Source organism: Heterodontus francisci, chromosome 10, assembly GCF_036365525.1.
Source record: "Heterodontus francisci isolate sHetFra1 chromosome 10, sHetFra1.hap1, whole genome shotgun sequence".
NCBI lineage: Eukaryota > Metazoa > Chordata > Chondrichthyes > Heterodontiformes > Heterodontidae > Heterodontus > Heterodontus francisci.
Genome location: NC_090380.1, coordinates 65,579,495 through 65,602,282, shown reverse-complemented (window position 1 = coordinate 65,602,282; position 22,788 = coordinate 65,579,495). Strand labels below are relative to the sequence as shown.

At 43.3% G+C, this 22,788-nt stretch overlaps 1 protein-coding gene across 1 annotated transcript in view; it reads right to left on the bottom strand.

Annotated features, from left to right (window-relative positions):
* usp9 (ubiquitin specific peptidase 9) overlaps positions 1 to 1,690 on the bottom strand; it is a 330,949-nt gene extending 329,259 nt beyond the window's left edge. The window contains exon 1 of the mRNA XM_068040658.1: positions 1,022 to 1,690. The gene's annotated coding sequence lies outside the window, so the exon portion shown is untranslated. The remainder of the gene's footprint in view (positions 1 to 1,021) is intronic.
* Positions 1,691 to 22,788: the final 21,098 nt, after the last annotated feature.

The following is a 22,788-nucleotide window of genomic DNA, read 5'->3' as shown; positions in this document are numbered from 1 at the left end:
GGTTATGGCAGATTGACAGCACAAAGACAGATGATCCCTCGTTACTGGCAGTAATCTAACTGCTGTAGTTTTTGAAAAAAGGAAAACCTTTTACAATTATAGGTATGATGATTTCAGCAAAATCGGACTGCTCGAATACAATCTGTTACCACCTAAACCATTAAATATACAGCAATTCACCGATCGTATAACTGCAAAAAGGAGAAAATGCTATTTCATTACTAGGGTGGATTTGCAACCCATTATTTCTTAAAATTTGAACATATGTAGCAGCTTAACATACACATACTACATCAATATATTGAAATTTCAACCGCACGTGAATGTTTTAAGCAAGTGAATGACTTTACATTTATGTGTAATGAGACTACAATCGTAAACGCGTAAGGTTCTTCTAAATTAGAAATTTAGAACTTGCCATTTCTAAAAAGCACATATTCTAATCATTAACACCATTCATTGTAAGATGACTACTGTTTAAAAACATTAACTGTAGACTAGGCCTGATGTTTCAGGCGTAGTCGAGGCCTACATTTTCCACCAGAAAAATCACTCCACCTCAGAAATGGCGTTTAACAGTCCAAGAAAGGAAAGGGGAAATATTCTATTTCCATCTCGTTCAAAGAAACGAAGATTCAATTTTAAGGTTGGGGAGTGAAAGGACTCGCTACTATAACTTGAGCCCAATGACACATCAACCCCCTGCAGGCTTTCTGCAAAAAAACGGGCGCTTTCCCCTCACACAGACAGGCTGATAAGGCGAGCCTGTCAGCCATTTTCCTGCTCACACAAGCAGCAGCCGGCTTTACCGTCGCCGGCAAATGCCCTAAGATATGTAAACAGCTTCTTTCGTTATTCACGATGCTTTCCAGACTTTTCAAGCCCCAAACACAGCCTTTTAGCTTCACCGTAAAAAAAAAATCACATCGGCTGAACAACTAAACTTTCATCCCCCACCCTCACACAAACACACCCTGAATTGAAAACAAATTTATAACAACTCGACAGTCCAATGCCTTACCAGGAATGAGGTCTCCTTTTCCAGGACTGTAAGCCTGGGTTGCGTAGGGAGGGTGAGAGTGAACAAGGGGAGGGGGAAAAGGGGGGAGGGGGAAATAACTTTTGATTTTTTTTCTCTCTCTTCCTTCTGTTTGTTCCTCGTTTCTTTCCCCCCTCTTTCTCCCCCCTCTGCTTTATTCCTTCCTGTCACCCTTTAATTAAATCCACGCCAACCACCAGCCCCGCTCTCACCAGGACGGAGCCACACAACAATATGGCGGCGGTGCGCGTTAGTTAAAAAAAACTGCACAAACAGAGCAGACGCAATGGCCTGCGACGACACCGAGACGCACAAGAGGAAGAAAATAGTCAAGAACGGGTTAAAAATAAAAGAGGGAGAAAAAAAATGAAGGCCTGAGGGGTTCTGGTTATTGGGGGATTTCGTCCTGTTTGTCTCCGAATTTTTTCCCAAAAATAATCAATTTTAAACCCCAGACCGCCAAACAAAAGTCAGTCTTGTTATTGTTAAAATATCAGAGCCCTGATTCTACGTAAACTCCCAGCTGTTCGTCTTTGGATTCTTTTAATGGAAGGGAAAGGGGAATGTTGCTGTTATTTTTTCCTCTCATTCCATTAGTATTTGTTTTCCCGACCCCTCCACTCCACTCACGCCGCCTCCGCCTGAAGCCGCCCTCCAACACCTCAATCCCCGGCCGGACATCACCCGCAGCCCCGGATGATGATGTCACCGGGTAGTGGAGGAGGCCACACGTTTGCAAGCGCCACCTATCGACCAAACAGCAACATTGTTCCTCCTCCGCGCCACCACCGCCTCCCCCTTTGAGGAACATGAAAAGGTGAAGAAAGTTGAAGTACACTACTCCACCATTCTTGTATTTACAAATAAACAGACACAAATCTATCTGTTGGATTTGTTTCTGGGACATCGTTGAGGCAGACTTGTTGCCACCTCTGGCTATCTAAAAACAGTCCCTATATTTCAAAAAGTAACTCACTATGTAAAGTACTTGGAAATATTTCGACCTGGCAATACAGTATTTAAATGCAATTTCTTTTTCAATTTAGCCCATGGATAACCACCATACTCAATCTTATGTTTTCTTCCCCTCCACTTATATCAATTCAAAGTACGCAAAGGTCCCAAAAATGGTGTCAGGGCTTCGGATCAGCCGATGAGCCAAATCAGATCTTCCCAATTTGGGAGCTAAATATTTCATTTTTATTTTCATACTTTGAACAAAAGGGATGCGACCTGAACTTTCTTTCCTTTTTAACACATAAATGAGGGCTCAATTTTAAACAGATTAATTAATTAATAGTGTTAGGATGGGACAATGCTTCTTCTGATTGCTCAGTGAGTAAATGCACCTAGATGATGTGGCCAAGAGAAACAGAAAGGTCCCAGGGCCAAGAGGATCTATTAATGGGGACACACAGCATAAATATTTTAGGCAAAGGGATGCATGTATATTCAAACTGAAATTTAGGGATCAACATAGTAATAATAAAGTAAAATTGTTAGGTCAGCGATAATGATATATCAATACCATGTAGCATCATGTTTTCAGTGAAGTAGTTATAAAAAGTATTGTGTCAGAAAATTGGAAACCTTTTTTTGAGAATGAATTACAATCCTACAGAATTAAAGATGTTTTTGTTGCAACTAGATAACGACAACAACTTATGTTTATATAGTACCTTAACCGTAACAAAACATCCCAAAGCACTTCAAAGGAGTGATAAAACAAAATATGAAACTGAGCCACGGAAGGAGATATTAGGTCAGATGACCAAAAGATTGGTCAAAGAGATAGGTTTTAAGGTGTGTCTTAAAATAGGGAAGTGAGGTAGAGAGACAGAGAGGTATAAATCGAGGATGCTCAAGAGGCCAGAATTAGATGAGCGAAGATATCTCAGAGAGTTGTGGAGCTAGAGCAGATTACAGAGATAGGGAGGGGTGAGATCATGGAGGGATTTGAAAACAAGGATGAGAATTTTAATATCAAAATATTGCTTAACAGGATCCAATGTAGGTCAGTGAACATAGGTGAATGGGATATGGTGCGAGTTAGGACACAGGCAGCAGTTTTGGATGACTTCAGGTTTATGGAGGGTAGAATGTGGGAGATCGGCCTGTACTGAAACAGTCAAGTCCAGAGATAAGAAAGGTATGAATGAGGGTTTCAGCAGTAGATGAACTGAGGCAGGGGTAAAGTTGGGCAATGTTACAGAGCTGGAAATAGGCGGTGTTAGTGATGGCGCAAATATGTGCTCGGAAGCTCATTGCGGGGTCAAATGTAACACTAAAGTTGCGAACAGCCTTGTTTAGTCTCAGCCAGTTGCCAGAGAGAGGGATGGAGTTGCTAGCGAGGGAACGGAGTTTGGAGCGGCAATCGAAAACAATGTCTTCCTAATATTTAATTTCTGCTCATCCAGTATTGGATGTTGAATACGCAGTCTGGTAAGTTAGCAACAGTGGAGGAGTGAAAGAGCTGGTGGTGAGCTAGAGATGGGTGTCATCAGTGTACATGTGAAAATTAACACCATGCTTTCAGATGATGTCACCAAGGGGCAGCATATAGATGAGAAATAGGAGGGGCCACCTTGGGATCCTTGGGGACACCAGAGGTAATGATACGGGAGCAAGAGAAGCGATTGCAAGTGATACTCTGGCCACGATTAGAAAGAAAAGAATGGATCCAGGCAAGAGCAGTCCTACCCAGCTGGATGACAGTGGAGAGGTGTTGGAGGAGGATGGTGTGGTCAGCCACATCAAAGGCTGCAGACAGGTCAAGAGGGATGAGGAGGAAATGTTTACATTTGGCCCAGTCACATAGGATACAATTTGTGACTTTGTTAAGAGCTGTTTCAGTACTGTGACAGGGGCAGATATCTGACTGGACGGATTCAAGTACAGAGTTCTTGGAAAGATGGGCACAGATTTGGGAGGAGACAACACCTTCAAGGACTCTGGAGACCCACAGAAAGAGGTTGCTCTACCCACGCAATTGTGACAAGAAATATGTGAATTTTATTTCCTGCACATGCTGATAACAGAAGCAACCACAAATACTAATATTCAACAAGAACAACTTGCATTCATATAGTGTCAGTAATATAGTAAAATGTCTCAAGGTGTTTCCCAGGAGCGTAATCAGACAAAATTGACACTGAGCTAAAGGAGGAAATATGAGGACAAGTGACTAAAAGCTTGGTTAAAGAGCTTGGGTTTTAAGTAACATTTTAAAGGTGGAGAGAGAGGTATACAAGAGGGAATTTCAGAGCTTGATGGGTGAAGGAATGGTATAAGCTCAGGAAAATAATTCTTGTCATAGAGCTATACAGTACAGAAACAGGCCCTTCGGCCCATCGTGTCCGTGCTGGCTATCAAACACCTAGCTATTCTAATCCCATTTTCCAGCACTTGGAAGATGTTTAACAAATGTTAAGGATAAGTACATTTAATTTAAATGATGATAATGTCTGAGATAACAAATTCTGATCTAAGTATAACACTGGTGAGATTGACTATCCCTTACAGGCGAGGGTGATTGTCTTCCTCGAGTCCGAAGATGGCGGATGAGGCCGATTCGGGATCTACAGACTTTATGGCACATAGGGCATTTGTTGTCATGTGGGATGTCTAGTGTGTATTATTAGTTTGGGTCAAGGCTTGTTCTTTTCGCCATTCTCACTTTTCCTCTTCATTTTGTCTTCGTTGGGTCTCAAAATGCTGGGATCCTCCCCAGAGACTCTGCCTCCATCTGGTTCAGTCCAGGGCAATGATCTCAATGTTGCATTTCTTCATGTTGGCTTTCAGCACATCCTTGAAACGCTTCTTCTGTCCTCCTCTGGTGTGTCTGCCCTGACTGAGCTAGGAGAAGAAGACCTGTTTTGGGAGATTGGTATCTGACATCCGAACTACATGACCCACCGAAAGAAGCTGATGGCGGATAATCATAGCCTCGATGCTTGTGGTGCCTGCTTGTGAGAGGACACTGATGTTGGTGTGCCTGTCCTCCTACATGGTATGTAGAATTTTCCGCAGGCAGCGTTGATGATATGACTCCAGTGCTTTGAGGTGCCTCCTGTACATTGTCCATGTTTCAGCCCCTTACTGTAAAGTAGGGATCACAACTGCTTGGTAGACCATGAGCTTGGTTTCAGTCGCGATCTTCAAACACTTGCTTCCTCATGTGGCCAAAGGCTGCACCAGCAGCATATTTCAGGCAATGCTGGATTCTTTGTCAATGTTAGCCTTATTTGAAAGATAACTTCCAAGGTACTGGAAGTGTTCCACATTTTCCAAGCACTCATCATGAATCCTAATCCATGGGGCTGGGGCGTGTGCATTTGGAGCTTGCTGATGGAGGACTTTGGTCTTCTGAATGTTGAGTGTAAGTCCCATTTTCTCATATGGCACAGTAAATATGTCAACGATTCTCTGAAGATTAATTTCCAACACAGCACTTACTGGAGTATTATCATCATTGGAGCTCAATGACTGAAGTTGGGGTGAATTTTGTTTTTGATTGGAGTCATCCGAGATTAAATAGTTTACCGTCCAGTTGATAAATAAGCTGCATTCCAGCACAGAGCTTGTCTCTAATCAGAAGGAGCATAGCAGCTAAGAAGATCGAAAAAAGAGTTGAGGCGATGACACAACCTTGTTTAACTCCTGTCTTAACCTCAAAGGGGTCTGTAATGGATCCATTGCTAAAGATCACCACTCACATATCATCATGAAGCAGGTGAAGGATGGTAACGAATTTTGGAGGACATCCATACTTCAACAGAATCTTCCAGAGTGTCTCACGATTTACAGAGTTGAAGGCCTTTGTCAAGTCAAAAAATACTATGCAAAGAGATTGATGTTGTTCGCGACATTTTTCTTGTAGTTGGCAAACTGTAAAAATCATGTCAGCAGTGCCTCTCGATGGCCTAAACCCACATTGAGATTTGGGGAGCAGCAAGTGTAATGAGTGTAATGTTACACTAGTAACAGGGTAACTAATGTAGGTTAAAAAAATCATATACAGTGAATTTCACATGTATTGGAATTGATTTGATGTTCTACAAAGTCACACGTAGTGTACGAGAACTGCTTTTAATGTTCCTAGTGTTGCTTTCTTTGTCTTTTGTTGGATTTTCAATCTTATTCGTGAAACCAAATATTGATGTGACCAATTGTTATTCAGTATTATCTGTTTATTCTAAATTTTATTTAAAATTATTGTAACATTGATTAGACTATTGTTAGAGTATTGTGTGCATTTTTGGGAATCTTATTATAGAAAGGACATTAGAGCCATAGTCTGCATACGGTGTAGATTCAGAAGGACAATGCCAGAGATTGGAAACTATATTCTGAGGAGAGACTTGAGATACTGGTGTCACTGAAATGTCAGCTGTGGCTCAGTGGGGAGCAATTAGCTCTCTGAGATTGTGGATTCAAGTTGGTTGAAACATTTAAGATCCTGAGGGATCTTGACAGGGTGGATGTGGAAAGGATGTTTCCCCTTGTGGGAGAATCTAGAACTAGGGGGTCACTGTTAAAAATAAGGGGTCGCTTATTTAAGACAGAGATGAGGAGAATTTTTTTCTCTAGGAGGGTCGTGAGTCTTTGGATTTCTCTTCCTCAAAAGGCAGTGGAAGCAGAGTCTTTGAATATTTTTAAGGCAGAGGTAGATAGATTCTTGATAAGCAACAGCGTGAAAGGTTATCGGGTTTAGGTGGAAATGTGGAGTAATCAGTTCAGCCATGAACTTATTGAATGGCAGTGCAGGCTCGAGGGGCCGAGTGGCCTACTCCTGCTCCTAATTCGTATGTTCGTAAGTCCCATTCTAGAGATTTGGACATATAACACAAAAGCTAGATACTGCAGACGCTGGAAATCTGAAATATTTGAACATATGAATTTGAAATATTTCCAGCATTTTCTGTTTTTATTTGGTCACATAACCTCTGTTGACACTCCAGTGCAGTATTGAGGGAGTTGGATGAGACATTAAGCTGAGGCTCCATCTGCCCTCTCAGGTGGACATAAAGGATCCCAGGGCATTATTTCAAATAACCTTTTCCTGATCAATATTTATTCCTCAACCAACATCACTAAAAAACAGATTATCTGGTCATTATCACATTTCTGTTTGTGGGAGCTGGGTGGCACAAATTGACTACTGCATTTCTTACATTACAGCAGTGATTACACTTCAAAAGTACTTCATTGGTGGTGAAACACATTGAAACAGCTTGAAGCCATGAAAGATGATACATAGGAACTTAAGAAATAGGAGCTGGAGGAGGCCATTTGGCCCATTGAGCCTGCTCCATCATTCAATAAGATCATGGCTAATCTTCTACCTCAACTCCATCTTCCCACACTACCCCTGTATCCTTTAATTACCATAGTACCCAAAAATCTATCGATCTCTTGTCTTAAATATACTCAATGACTGAGCATCCATAACTCTCTGGGGTAGAGGATTACAAAGATTCACAATACTTTGAATGAAGAAATTTCTCTTAATCTTAGTCCTAAATGGTCAACCCCTTGTTCTAGATTCCCTGGCCAGTAGAAACATTTTCCCAGCATCTACCCTGTCAAGCCCCTTAAGAATTTTATATGTTTCAATTAGATCACCTCTCAGAGATTAAACAGCAGTACAAAAATTCCAAGTAGCACATGCCACCCTAGCTATCTACAGGGTCCTTCACTACATGTAAATGCAAGTCTTTCCTTCCACTGGAGAAGAAAAGGCTAAAGGAAGATTTAATGAAGGTTTTAAAATCAGCGTTTATTTATTTACAAATACAGCACTGATACAGGCCCTTCGAGTCTGTGCCGACCATCAGCCACCCATTTATACTATCCTACATTAATCCCATATTCCTACCACATCCCCACACCACCTACCTATACTAGGTAGTAGTACCTAGGGGCAATTTTTATAATGGCCAATTTACCTATTAACCTGCAAGTCTTTGGCTGTGGGAGGAAACCGGAGCACCTGGCCAAAACCCACGCAGTCACAGGGAGAACTTGCAAACTCCGCACAGGCAGTACCCAGAATTGAACCCGGGCGCTGGAGCTGTGAGACTACAGTGCTAACTACTGTGCCACCATGCTGCGCTGTGTTATGATAGGGTAATTGGAAAAGACTACTTTCTTTGTTTGTTCCGTGGCTAATGAGGAAATATCAATTTAAAATTATCAGGAAGGAAGTGAGGAGAGGAAAATTGGATAAATATTTGAAGCTGTGGAATCTACAAGGCTATGGGAAGATAGCAGGAGAATAGGATCGTTTTGGATTGCTTCAGCAAAGTGCCTGCACAGACACAATGGAGCAAAGGTCCTTCATTGCAGTAAACTTCTATAGTCCTATATTGCAAGGAGAAAAAAATGAATTACAAAAACATACAAGAATGCATGATGGGTATGGCTTTGTAATTCTGTGGTAAAAATCAATAAAGTATTTCTACACAGATGGCAAAGGACTTCAAATATTCCTGAACAACAACAACTTGCATTTATATAGTGCCTTTAACATAATAAAAAGCCCCAAGGCACTTCACAGGTGCATTATAAAACAAAATTTGACACAGAGCCATATCAGGAGATATTAGGGCAAATGACCAAAATCTTGGTCAAAGAGGTAGGTTTTAAGGAGCATCTTAAAGGAGGAAAGTGAGGCAGAGAGCCTTAGAAAGGGAATTCCAGAGCTTATGGTCTCAGCAGCTGAAGGCACAGCTGCCACTGGTGGAATGATTAAAATTCAGATGTGCAACAAGCCAGGATTAGAGGAGCGCAGATATCTCGGAGAGTTGTAGGGCTGGAGGAGGTTACAGAGATAAGGAGGTTCATGGTCATGGAGGGATTCTAAAACAAGGATGAGAATTTTAAAATCGAGGCGTTGCTTAACCAGGAGCCAATGTAGGTCTGTAAGCACAGGAGTGATGGATGAACGGGACTTGGTGCGAGATTTTCCCATAAATGTTGTCAATGAAGACATGTCTTCAATTCTTTATATTATACAGAACTATATTTAAGAATACACTCATGTCAAGCATTTGACAGGGAAATTGTGTTAGTCATATGCTACTTTATCTAAATGTTTGAGTGCAAATACATGCCATCAACAATACAGCTATAACATCAGTACTCGATTCAATACCGAGAAAGCAAAGGATTAAGACACTAAATTATTCACTTGGATTCTTTGTTGAGCTGATGATCAAAGAACAAAGAACAAAGAAAATTACAGCACAGGAACAGGCCCTTCGGCCCTCCAAGCCTGCGCCGATCCAGATCCTCTACCTAAACATGTCGCCTATTTTCTAAGGGTCTGTATCTCTTTGCTTCCTGCCCATTCATGTATCTGTCTAGATACATCTTAAAAGACGCTATCGTGTTCGCATCTACCACCTCGGCCGGCAACGCGTTCCAGTCACCCACCACCCTCTGCGTAAAGAACTTTCCACGCATATCCCCCCTAAACTTTTCCCCTCTCACTTTGAACTCGTGACCCCTAGTATTTGAATCCCCCACTCTGGGAAAAAGCTTCTTGCTATCCACCCTGTCTATACCTCTCATGATTTTGTACACCTCAATCAGGTCCCCCCTCAACCTCCACCTTTCTAATGAAAATAATCCTAATCTACTCAACCTCTCTTCATAGCTAGCACCCTCCATACCAGGCAACATCCTGGTGAACCTCCTCTGCACCCTCTCCAAAGCATCCACATCCTTTTGGTAATGTGGCGACCAGAACTGCACGCAGTATTCCAAATGTGGCCGAACCAAAGTCCTATACAACTGTAACATGACCTGCTAACTCTTGTACTCAATACCCCGTCCGATGAAGGAAAGCATGCCGTATGCCTTCTTGACCACTCTATTTACCTGCGTTGCCACCTTCAGGGAACAATGGACCTGAACACCCAAATCTCTCTATACATCAATTTTCCCCAGGACTTTTCCATTTACTGTATACTTCACTCTTGAATTGGATCTTCCAAAATGCATCACCTCGCATTTGCCCGGATTGAACTCCATCTGCCATTTCTCTGCCCAACTCTCCAATCTATCTATATTCTGCTGTATTCTCTGACAGTCCCCTTCACTATCTGCTACTCCACCAATCTTAGTGTCGTCTGCAAACTTGCTAATCAGACCACCTATACTTTCCTCCAAATCATTTATGTATATCACAAACAACAGTGGTCCCAGCACGGATCCCTGTGGAACACCACTGGTCACACGTCTCCATTTTGAGAAACTCCCTTCCACTACTACTCTCTGTCTCCTGTTGCCCAGCCAGTTCTTTATCCATCTAACTAGTACACCCTGGACCCCATGCGACTTCACTTTCTCCATCAACCTACCATGGTGAACCTTATCAAACGCCTTACTGAAGTCCATGTATATGACATCGACAGCCCTTCCGTCATCAATCAACTTTGTCACTTCCTCAAAGAATTCTATTAAGTTGGTTAGACATGACCTTCCCTGCACAAAACCATGTTGCCTATCACTGATGAGCCCATTTTCTTCCAAATGGGAATAGATCCTATCCCTCAGTATCTTCTCCAGCAGCTTCCCTACCACTGACGTCAGGCTCACCGGTCTATAATTACCTGGATTATCCCTGCTACCCTTCTTAAACAAGGGGACAACATTAGCAATTCTCCAGTCCTCCGGGACCTCACCCGTGTTTAAGGATGCTGCAAAGATATCTGTTAAGGCCCCAGCTATTTCCTCTCTCGCTTCCCTCAGTAACCTGGGATAGATCCCATCCGGACCTGGGGACTTGTCCACCTTAATGCCTTTTAGAATACCCAACACTTCCTTCCTCCTTATGCCGACTTGACCGAGAGTAATCAAACATCTGTCCCTAACCTCAACATCCGTCATGTCCCTCTCCTCGGTAAATACCGATGCAAAGTACTCGTTTCGAATCTCACCCATTTTCTCTGACTCCACGCATAACTTTCCTCCTTTGTCCTTGAGTGGGCCAATCCTTTCTCTAGTTACCCTCTTGCTCCTTATATATGAATAAAAGGCTTTGGGATTTTCCTTAACCCTGTTTGCTAAAGATATTTCATGACCCCTTTTAGCCCTCTTAATTCCTCGTTTCAGATTGGTCCTACATTCCCGATATTCTTCCAAAGCTTCGTCTTTCTTCAGCCGCCTAGACCTTATGTATGCTTCCTTTTTCCTCTTAGCTAGTCTCACAATTTCACCTGTCATCCATGGTTCCCTAATCTTGCCATTTCTATCCCTCATTTTCACAGTAACATGTCTCTCCTGCACGCTAATCAACCTCTCTTTAAAAGCCTCCCGCATATCAAATGTGGATTTACCTTCAAACAGCTGCTCCCAATCTACATTCCCCAGCTCCTGCCGAATTTTGGTATCGTTGGCCTTCCCCCAATTTAGCACTCTTCCTTTAGGACCACTCTCGTCTTTGTCCATGAGTATTCTAAAACTTACGGAATTGTGATCACTATTCCCAAAGTAGAGCCCTACTGAAACTTCAACCACCTGGCCGGGCTCATTCCCCAACACCAGGTCCAGTATGGCCCCTTCCCGAGTTGGACTATTTACATACTGCTCTAGAAAACCCTCCTGGATGCTCCTTACAAATTCTGCTCCATCTAGACATCTAACACTAAGTGAATCCCAGTCAATGTTGGGAAAATTAAAATCTCCTATCACCACCACCCTGTTGCTCCTACATCTTTCCATAATCTGTTTACATATTTGTACCTCTATCTCACGCTCGCTGTTGGGAGGCCTGTAGTACAGCCCCAACATTGTTACCGCACCCTTCCTATTTCTGAGTTCTGCCCATATTGCCTCACAGCTCGAGTCCTCCATAGTGCCTTCCTTCAGCACAGCTGTGATATCCTCTTTGACCAGTAATGCAACTCCTCCACCCCTTTTACCTCCCTCTCTATCCCGCCTGAAGCATCGATATCCTGGGATATTTAGTTGCCAATCATGCCCTTCCCTTAACCAAGTCTCAGTAATAGCAATAACATCATACTCCCAGGTACTAATCCAAGCCCTAAGTTCATCTGCCTTACCTACTACACTTCTTACATTAAAACAAATTCACCTCAGACCACCAGTCCCTTTGCTTTCATCATCTGCTCCCTGCCTACTCTTTCCCTTAGTCACGCTGACTCCATTATCTAGTTCCTTACAGGCTTTAGTTACTACCTCCTTACTGTCCACTGACCTCCTCATTTGGTTCCCAACCCCCTGCCACATTAGTTTAAACCCTCCCCAACAGCGTTAGCAAAAGCACCCCCAAGGACATTGGTTCCAGTCCGGCCCAGGTGTAGACCGTCCAATTTGTAATCGTCCCACCTCCCCCAGAACCGGTCCCAATGTCCCAAAAATCTGACCCCCTCCCTCCTGCACCATCTCTCAAGCCACACATTCATCCTGACTATTCTTTCATTTCTACTCTGACTATCACGTGGCACTGGTAGCAATCCTGAGATTACTACCTCTCAGGTCCACCTTTCTTGTTCCCTTCAAACTCCATCTGTAAAGTGAACCAAAAGATATTAGTTCACTCTCCTAATTGACTTCTGATTTTGAGGACAGTGACTCCCGTTCTCAGCTCTGGTCTTCAGCACATGTTCACATCAGGATCAAAACTGTAATGAGGTGTGGAGCCAAATTAATTCATCAAACTCCAAACTGTGCATCAGTGAGTAGATTATTGGAGACAGTATCACTTGATGATACTATTCATCATTTTTTTGATATTTGGTGTCAAGAAAACATGCTATGCCAAATAAGGATTTTTAATTCATCAGTTGGAAACCTACATTAAACTAAAAAAAAGGAAAGCTTGAATATTACAGACAACTTTTACAAAGACTTTGCCACAGTTAAAAATGGCCGCCACCTTTTGCATTTGAAAACCTTGCACATTCCAAGGCATCAAAGTGGAGACACATGTCTGATTAGCCAGAACCCAAAACAATGGCTTGCCCTATTGATTGAACTACCTGAGATTGCTTTCATTATTAAAACATTCAAAGCTATCCTGGGACATTAATATTGAAAGGGTGAACCCCTCCAGGGGTGAACATTGACAGCATGAGATTTGAGAGATTGAAATTCCTAAACTTAAATCTCATTAGAAGGTACCAGTGAATACACTAAGACTGTCAGGTGACCATCTGTGCATCTCTGCGAAAGCTGGAAGTTTCCCTTGGACAAGGAGACAAGCCAGAGACTCAATCTGTGCAGAAGGGCTGTCTCTCTCTTTCTCTCAGAATGCCTGGTGGGGCATGCGAAGCCTAGCTGCCAGCTGCTAGATCCAAGACAAGGACACTGAGAAGGAAGCCTTCTGCTCAACTGTCTCCAACAACAACTACCAATGCAGAATGTGTGTGTGTGCGTGAAAGTGTAGCCTAGTTTTATTATTTTTATTTAGATTGGGTTTAGACTTTTAAGTATAATAAACTCACCCTTTTCTTGTTTAAACTCAAGAAAACCTGTCTGATTGGTTCTTTTATGATCACAGCAAATGTAAAAGGTAAAATACTCACTGAAGTGGTAAGCACATCCACTGTTTAAAAAGGAATAAACCCTGTTGTCGTCAAATAAGAGAAAGGACAAGAAGGGAGCCTTGTGACCCCTCCTTACCTGATCGTAACAGAAATTTGGGGGCTCGAGTCCATCGTCATATCCCAATGACAAATGAGAAACTGGAAGTGGGAAACCAAATTGATCCCTATCAAAATTTTAAAAACCTCAGTAGAGGTTTTCTTGTGGTTTTTGCTGCTAGAGTACTAACATGTCCACATTTGAGGCCAGTAACTTCCTAAGCCAGAGTGAAGTAACCTGGGACATGTTAAATGCCCTATCTATTGAAGAGTTGAGGAATGTAGCTGGACAGTTAGGGACTAGTCCAAAAGCTAGGAAATCTGAAATCCTAAAACTTGTAGCCAACCATTTTGTACTTGAACCTGAGGACTCAGAAAGAGGGTTAGAGTCAGAAACAGACAGGGTTAACTAAGATACAAATAGAACAGAGGAGACTGGAATTAGAATTCGAGAGAGAGAAAGAGCAGAGTGTCAAGAAAGGGAAAAAGTATGGGAGGAAAGGGAAAAAGAAAGAGCTTTCCAGAAGGAGAAGGAGGAAAGGGAGTTCAGGCAGTTTGAACTAACTAGGGGAGACCCAATACACCCAGTGAAGGCACAGCTAGTGAGGGAGCTACCCTAGATCAGGACCCAGTGCTGAGCTTTTAAAGTTCTCCCAGTTGATTCCAAAGTTCAATGAGGGGAATGTGGAAGCATTTTTTGTCACTTTTGAAAAGCTTGCAAAACAGCTGAAATGGCCAGCAGACAGCTGGACTCACTCTTTTTTTGCAAAGCAAACAGGAAAAGCCCATGAGGTTACTCTGCTTCTTTCTCCACAGATGCTGCCAGACATGCTGAGTATTTCCAGCATTTTCTGTTTTTATCTAATGTTTAATCATTGTTGCCTGATGAGAGTTCATCAGACTATGAGATGACTAAAAATGCTATCCTGGTCGTATATGAACTAGTACTGGAGGCGTACCGCCAAAAATTCCGAATCCTCCAAAAGCAGCCTGAGCAAACATACCTCGAGTTTGAAAGATTTAAGCAGCTTGCTTTTGACCAGTGGATACGGGCTATCAAGCTACAGCCCACATACGAAAACCTGAGAGAGGTGATCCTTCTTGAGAAGTTCTAAAACTTGCTCCCCCTTCCCATTAAAACCCACATAGGGGAACAAAAGGTTCCAACAACCAGGCAGGCCACAATTCTGGCTGATGAATTTATGCTCGTTCACAAGCCTATACCCCAAGTGGAACCCTTCTCTGGTCACCCCTAAAAAACCTGAAAAGGATAAAAGGTGGGAGGGTGATAGGAGCCCGAACAACCACAGGCAAGAAGGGAAAGCTAGACACACAGGGGGCCCTCCTCAGGCCCAAAAGGACGGTGCTGAAAGCAGGAGTGACGCTCGAAGACCTGTGTGTTTCCATTATAACAGGGTAGGTCACCTTTGAGCTGACTGCTGGAAGTTACAGAGAAAACCTGTAGGATTAATTAGGGCACACCAAACCAGTACAGGACAAGGGGCCTTGATGGGAAGCGCAGAAGACCAGGTTGTGGCTTTAACTGTGGCAGTAAGACCCGGTAAACTGACCGCTGTGAGTGTGAAAAAACTTAACAAAATCCCTGAAAGTTACCAGAATTTTGTGTCCCAAGGAAAAGTGACCCCATACCCCTCGAGTAAGGCAAGGAAGTCCATAGTCATACTTAGGGATACAGGGGCCACCCAATCCCTTCTGCTGGGAACAGGCATGACTTTTGCCCCAGAGAGTGCATTGAATGCTAGGGTGTTAGTGAATGGTATTGGAGGGTGGTATATGCCCATGCCTTTTCACCAAGGTGCACTTGGAGTGTGACCTTGTTTCAGGACCAGTAACTGTGGGGATTGTCCCTAGCCTACCTGTGGATGGGATCAACATGCTCCTGTGTAATGATCTGGTGGGGGCAAAGGTGGTAGCTTCCCCAGTAGTTTTAGAGAGACCGAATGAGGTCAGGGAGACAGAGCAGTTGCAGGAGACGGTCCCGGCATTTTCCATGACTGCGTGGTGACTCGGTCCATGGCCAAACTAGCTCCAACAGAGGAGGCTGAACTGGCACTGCAGACAAATGTTTTTAATTTTTTTTATTCATTCATGGGATGTGGGCGTCGCTGGCTGGACCAGCATTTATTGCCCTTGAAAACGTGATGGTGAGCTGTCTTCTTGAACCGCTGCAGTCCACGTGGGGTAGGTACACCCACAGTGCTGTAAAGAAGGGAGTTCCAGGATTTTGACCCAGCGACAGTGAAGGAATGGTGATATAGTTCCAAGTCAGAATGGTGTGTGACTTGGAGGGGAACTTGCAGTTGGTGGTGTTCCCATGCATTTGCTGCCCTTGTCCTTTTAGTTGGTAGAGGTCATGGGTTTATAAGGTGCTGTCTATGTCAAATGACCCTACTGTCTGGACTGTCGGAAATCTTCTTTGGGAAGTCAAAGGGCCCAAAGGATGTGTTAAATAGGTCTTCCTTGGTCGAGGCTCAGCAAGACAATCCAGTATTTAAAAAGTTAGCACAGACTGCCCAAACCAAAGCTGAAGTAAAGGGAGTCCCAGAGTGTTACTATTTAAAGAATGTGCTGATGAGGAAGAGGAGACCTCCTCACAGACCTGTGGACAAAGAGTGGACAGTGGTTCACCAGATAGTGGTGCTGCCAAGGTATGGTAAGGAACTGCTAAGAATAGCCAACGATCTTCCAATGGCTGGACATGTCAGTGTATGAAAAACGCAAGCCTGCATAAGACAGCATTTTGACCGGCCAAAACTCCACAGAGATGTGGTGGAGTTCTGTAAAACCTGCCACATGTGCCAGGTTGTGGGGAAGCCCCAACCTGCAATAAAACCTGCATCCCTAATTCCCATACTGGCTTTTGCAGAACCCTTCAGCAGAGTGCTGGTGGATTGTGTGGGACCCCTGCTGAAAAAAAAAGGGGACTACCATTATCGTCTCACCATTATGGATGTAGCTACCCAATTCCCAGAGGCCATTCCCCTAAGCATTATCTCTGCCAAGGTAGTGGTGCAGAGGTTAACCTGCTGAGATTCAGTTGGATCAGGACATGAATTTCATGTCTGGGATCTTTCAAAAAGTCCTGGGTAATCTGGGCATAACCCAGCTAAAGTCCTCAGCCTACCACCCACAGTCACAAGGGACTTTGGAATGGTACCACCAGACCCTAAAGACAATGATCAGGGCATACTGCTATGAGTACCCCCATGACTGGGACAAAGGGCTGGGATTTCTCCTGTTTGCCACCAGGGACTCACCCTATGAGTCCACTGGCTTTAGTCCCTTTGAATTAGTTTATGGACACGAGGTAAGAGTCCTCTTAAACTAATCAAGGAGACTTTTTGGGACACAGGGATGAGTCTTCCAAGTTCACGAAAGCCTGTGCAGTGGCTCAGGAGCACCTAAAAACCTCCCGGACAGCTGTGAAAAGGCAGGCAGATAAACATGCCAAGACCAGAACATTTCGGCCCGGAGACCATGTATTAGTACTACTCCCAATTCAGTGTGAACCCCTAAAAGCCCGGTTCAGTGGCCCATACCAAGTAGCGAAAAGGATTAGCCAAGTAAATTATTTAATAGACACCCCAGACCGAAGGAAAAAGCAACGGTTGTGCCACATTAACATGTTAAAACAGTATCACAGCCGGGAAGGGGACAGACAAGCACAGGTCTGTCAGACAGTCAGGAAGGAAAGGAAGGAAGGGAACAAAAGGGACAGTGAGGATGAGTTAGAGGTAGGCCTGGAGAATTCCCAAATTGAACCCCCTACTGTCTGGTTAGCCAACACTGTATGTTCGAAAAATTAGACACTGTACTCTCCTACTTAAATGCAGGACAAAGAGATACCCTAAAAAGACTGCTCACAGAATTTACAGAAATCTGCAGGACAAGGAAAGTTCCCAAAATGGCAAGCCATTCGTAAGGGTCACACCTCACCTAGTTGAAGTGCCACAGGGGAGTGCAGTGAAAGCTGGACAGACACCAACAAGCAATCATGTCCTAGAGGACATGGGGCAGATTAGAGAAAAGACCCTCTCCGCAGTAAAGGGAAAAAGGAAGGAAAATGCCCTAAGGTAAACAGCACATGTGTAACTCACCAGAAAATTAAAAGTGAGGTCAGTGTGGATCTACCCACTGAAGAACCCAATGATCAGGTCCCAAACCCAAAGCTAATCAAACCCAACAATTTCAATTCAGAACTTATCAAGAACAAGGGCCCAGAGGAAGTCTCAGATACCTCACAGGGGCTAAAAAACACAATTTATTACCCATTCTCACTATAGAGAGAAAAATTATGAAGGTGTTGGAACCTGAATGGTTAAAGCAACATGTTGCAGAAACAGCAGTTGAAGGGTTAAAGCTTGTACATACAGGAGGACTAGCCACAAGCAGTATTTGCGTACCCCAAGCTTCACCAACAACCACACGTTTATTGAGATGTACATTCGCAGAGTATTAAAAATTGATGCTAGAGAAACTTTAACCCCATTTGACAACAAATAACCCAAAAGAAATGCAATTTCTTAATGGACCTCATCCAAAGGAAGGGTGATGACAAAACTCCAAAAAAAATTAAACCAGAATAGCTGTTGCAGACAATGCCAGCTACAGAAATTCTAAGATTAATGTGTGAATTTGAGAAGTGAGTGTTTGAGAATGAATGTGTGTGTTTTTTTTTACAACCTTGTAATGAAATGTTCCTATCATCACATTTCATTCCGTGTGGTGCAGAAGTGTCAAGAAAACATGCTACGCCAAATGAGGATTTTTAATTCATCGGTTGGAAACTTGCATTAAATTTAAAAAGAAAGGAAAGCTGGAATATTACAGACAACTTTTACAAAGACTTTGTTACAGCTAAAAATGGCCACCATTATTTGCATTTGAAAACCTTGCACATTTCAAGGCATCAAAGTGGAGACATATGTCTGATTAGCCAGAACCCAAAACAATAGCTTGCCCTCTTGATTGAACTACCTGAGATTGCTTTCATTAGTAAGACATTCAAAGCCATCCTGGGACATTAATATTGAAAGGTTGAACCCCTCCAGGGGTGAACATTGTCACCATGAGATTTGAGAGATTGAAATTCCTAAACTTGAATCTTATTCAAAGGTACCAGAGAATACATTGAGACAGTTGTGAGACCATTTGTCCATCTCTGCGAAAGCTGGGAATTTCCCTTGGACAAGGAGACAAGCCAGAGACTCAATCTGTGCAGAAGCCAGAAGGGCTGTATCTCTCTCCAGAAGGCCTGGTGGGGCATGCGAAGCCTCACTGCCGGCTCCTAGATCCAAGACAAAGACACCGAGAAGGAAGCCCTCTACTCAACTGTCTCCAAGAACAACTACCAACGCAGAACCTCAGAACCACATATTCAACTGGAAGACCATTAAAGTCACCAATCACCACGGACCGTGTATTATTTTTATTTGTTCTGGACTCTAATCCAACACAAATCTATCCCTCATCACTCTGTAATCTATTTGTGTGTGTGATTCTCGTGTGTGTGTGTGCGTGAAAGTGTAGCATAATTTTATTATTTTTATTTAGATCGGGTTTAGACTTTTAAGTGTAATAAACTCACCTCTTTCTTGTTTAAACTCAAGAAAACCTGTCTGATTGGTTCTTTTACGATCACAACAAAGGTAAAAGGTAAAACACTCACTGAGGTGGTAATAAAAACAAGAAATGCTTGAAATACTCAGCAGGTCTAGCAGCATCTGTGGAGAGAGAAGAAAAGTTCATGTTTCAGGTCAGTGACCCTTCATCAGAACTGGCAAAAGCTAAAAATGTAATAGGTTTTAAGCAAGTAAAGTGGAGGTGGGGCAAGAGATAACAAAAGAGAGGTGTTGATAGGACAAGGTCACAGAGAATAACTGATCAGAAGGTCATGGAGCAAAGGCAAACGGTATGTTAACGATGTGGTGAAAGCCAAAGCATTAGTACAGAGAGGGTGTTAACTGACAGAAAATTGAACAGCCGGGCCCCAAGCACAAACATGAAATAAACAGTGGGTAGGCACAGTAGAAACAAACTAAACAAACTAAAATAAAATTAAAACATAAAAAAGAAAAAAGAACTAAAAATAAAAAGGGGGGCCCGTCATGCTCTGAAATGATTGAACTCAATGTTCAGTCCAGCAGGCTGTAGCGTGCCTAATCAGTAAATGATGTGCTGTTCCTCGAGCTTGCGTTGATGTTCACTGGAACACTGCAGCAATCCCAGGACAGACATGTGGGCATGAGAGCAGGAGGAGGAGTGTTGAAATGGCCAGCAACCGGAAGCTCGGGGTCATGCTTTCAGACTGAGCGGAGGTGTTCTGCAAAGCGGTCACCCAGTCTGCATTTGGTGGTATGCCCTGCTTAAAAGGAATAAACCCTGTTGTGGTCAAATAAGAGAAAGGACAAGAGGGAAGCCTTGTGACCCCTCCTCACCTGATTGGGATGAGGTTTATCAGTCAGTAATTGGCTGAGTTAGATTGGTCCTGCTTTTCGTGGATAGCACATGCCTAGGCAATATTTCCACATTGTCAGGAAATGCACTAGAACAGCTTGGCTAGGAAGGTGGCTAGTTTTAGTATATAGATCTTCAGCACAGGATGTTGTCAGGCCCATAGCCTTTGCTATAATACAATAAAATCAATCAGTTTTGAATGTCACATGGTATGATCCAAATTGGCTGGACACTGGTATCTATGATGGTGGAGAATTCAGAAGGGGGCCCAAGTGGGATCATTAACTTTGGACTTTAGCCTAAAGGTATTTACCAGCATTCTAGCCTTGTCTCTTGCACTCGCTTTGTTGCCTCCACTATAGTTAAGGATGGAAAAATTCACAGCACCTCAACCTCATGTTAGATGCCTACTTCTCCACTACCATTTTTGACTGGATGTGATAGGACTATGGAGCCTTACTCTGGTTCATTGATTGTGCGGCCACATAGCTCGACTTGTAGTTTACTGTTTTTTTGTGTTTATCATGTAGGTAGCCCTGTGCAGTAATTGCACCAGCTCTGGGTTTCATTCTAGGCGTGCCTGGTGCTGCTCCTGGCATGCCGTTTTACACACCCTATTGAATTATGATTAGTCTCCGAGCTTTATAGTGTTGGAGGAGTAAGGGATGTGTAGAGTCATGAGGTTACAGATTGTGATTTTGTAACGTTCTGCTGCTGCTGATGGCCCACAATGGCTCATGGATTCCCATTGTACAATGGAAGTTGCCCTCACTATGAACACAACTCTATATTCACAAGGATTGCTGACGATGCTGCTTTAACATCTCACACTGAAGAGTGCCTGCAGAGTCTCATCGACAGGTTTGCGGCTGCCTGCAATGAATTTGGCCTAACCATCAGCCTCAAGAAAACGAACATCATGGGGCAGGACGTCAGAAATGCTCCATCCATCAATATTGGCGACCACGCTCTGGAAGTGGTTCAAGAGTTCACCTACCTAGGCTCAACTATCACCAGTAACCTGTCTCTAGATGCAGAAATCAACAAGCACATGGGTAAGGCTTCCACTGCTATGTCCAGACTGGCCAAGAGAGTGTGGGAAAATGGCGCACTGACACGGAACACAAAAGTCCAAGTGTATCAGGCCTGTGTCCTCAGTACCTTGCTCTACGGCAGCGAGGCCTGGACAACGTATGCCAGCCAAGAGCGACGTCTCAATTCATTCCATCTTCGCTGCCTTCGGAGAATACTTGGCATCAGGTGGCAGGACTATATCTCCAACACAGAAGTCCTTGAAGCGGCCAACACCCCCAGCTTATACACACTACTGAGTCAGCGGCGCTTGAGATGGCTTGGCCATGTGAGCCGCATGGAAGATGGCAGGATCCCCAAAGACACATTGTACAGCGAGCTCGCCACTGGTATCAGACCCACCGGCCGTCCATGTCTCCGCTATAAAGACGTCTGCAAACGCGACATGAAATCGTGTGACATTGATCACAAGTCGTGGGAGTCAGTTGCCAGCATTCGCCAGAGCTGGCGGGCAGCCATAAAGGCAGGGCTAAATTGTGGCGAGTCGAAGAGACTTAGTAGTTGGCAGGAAAAAAGACAGAGGCGCAAGGGGAGAGCCAACTGTGCAACAGCCCCGACAAACAAATTTCTCTGCAGCACCTGTGGAAGAGCCTGTCACTCTAGAATTGGCCTTTATAGCCACTCCAGGCGCTGCTTCACAAACCACTGACCACCTCCAGGCGCGTATCCATTGTCTCTCGAGATAAGGAGGCCCAAAAGAAAGAAGAAAGAAATTCACAAGGACTGTGTAGTGGCCATTGCTGACAATGCGATCTGGATAAATGTTTCTGCAACAGTTAGATTGGCGAGGGCAAGGTCAAATATGTTGCTTCCTTATGTTGGTTCCTTCACTGCCTGATGCCATTCTGGCAGCTTTGCCCTTCAGGACTTGGCTAGCTCAGTTAAAAAAGAAAAGAAAGACTTACATTTATATAGCACCTTTCACAAATACCTGATGTCTCAAAGTGCTTTACAACTAATGAAGTAGTTTTGAAGTGTAGTCACTGTTGTATGTAAGAAGTTAGTGGTGGTACTATCTAGTCACACTTGGAGGTTGACATTTAAGTCCCCTATCCAGAGGACATTCTATAGCCTTCCTCAGTAGTGTTCAACATGGAGGATTTATCAGATGAGGGGTGATTAGTGGTATTAAACAGGAGATTTCCTTGACCTTGTGTCAAATTTTGTTTGGTTATGCTCTTGTGAAGAACTTTGTGATGTTTCACTATGTTAAAGGCACTATGTAAATTCAAGTTGTTGTTTGACCCGAAGCAATGAGACATCATGGGCTTCAATTGACTAAGACAGGCCAACTTCAACTTATCCTCAAATTGTTCTTAATTTTTATCTAAATCTTATGTATCTGAAATTTACCTTACAGAAATATCACAATTTTAATTTAAAAATCTCAAAAAGTCTGTGATCCAAATCTTCAGCTCACTATCTACTTACTCTGATGATTAAGCAGAGTCCTTTATGCTAATAAAAGTTCTTATCTGTTTTTCACTTCTGTTTAGGATCAGAAATCAAAAATTGGTAGCCTAGAAAGTCTAAAGTTCCAAATTAAAGTAAATCTATTTTAGGCATAAT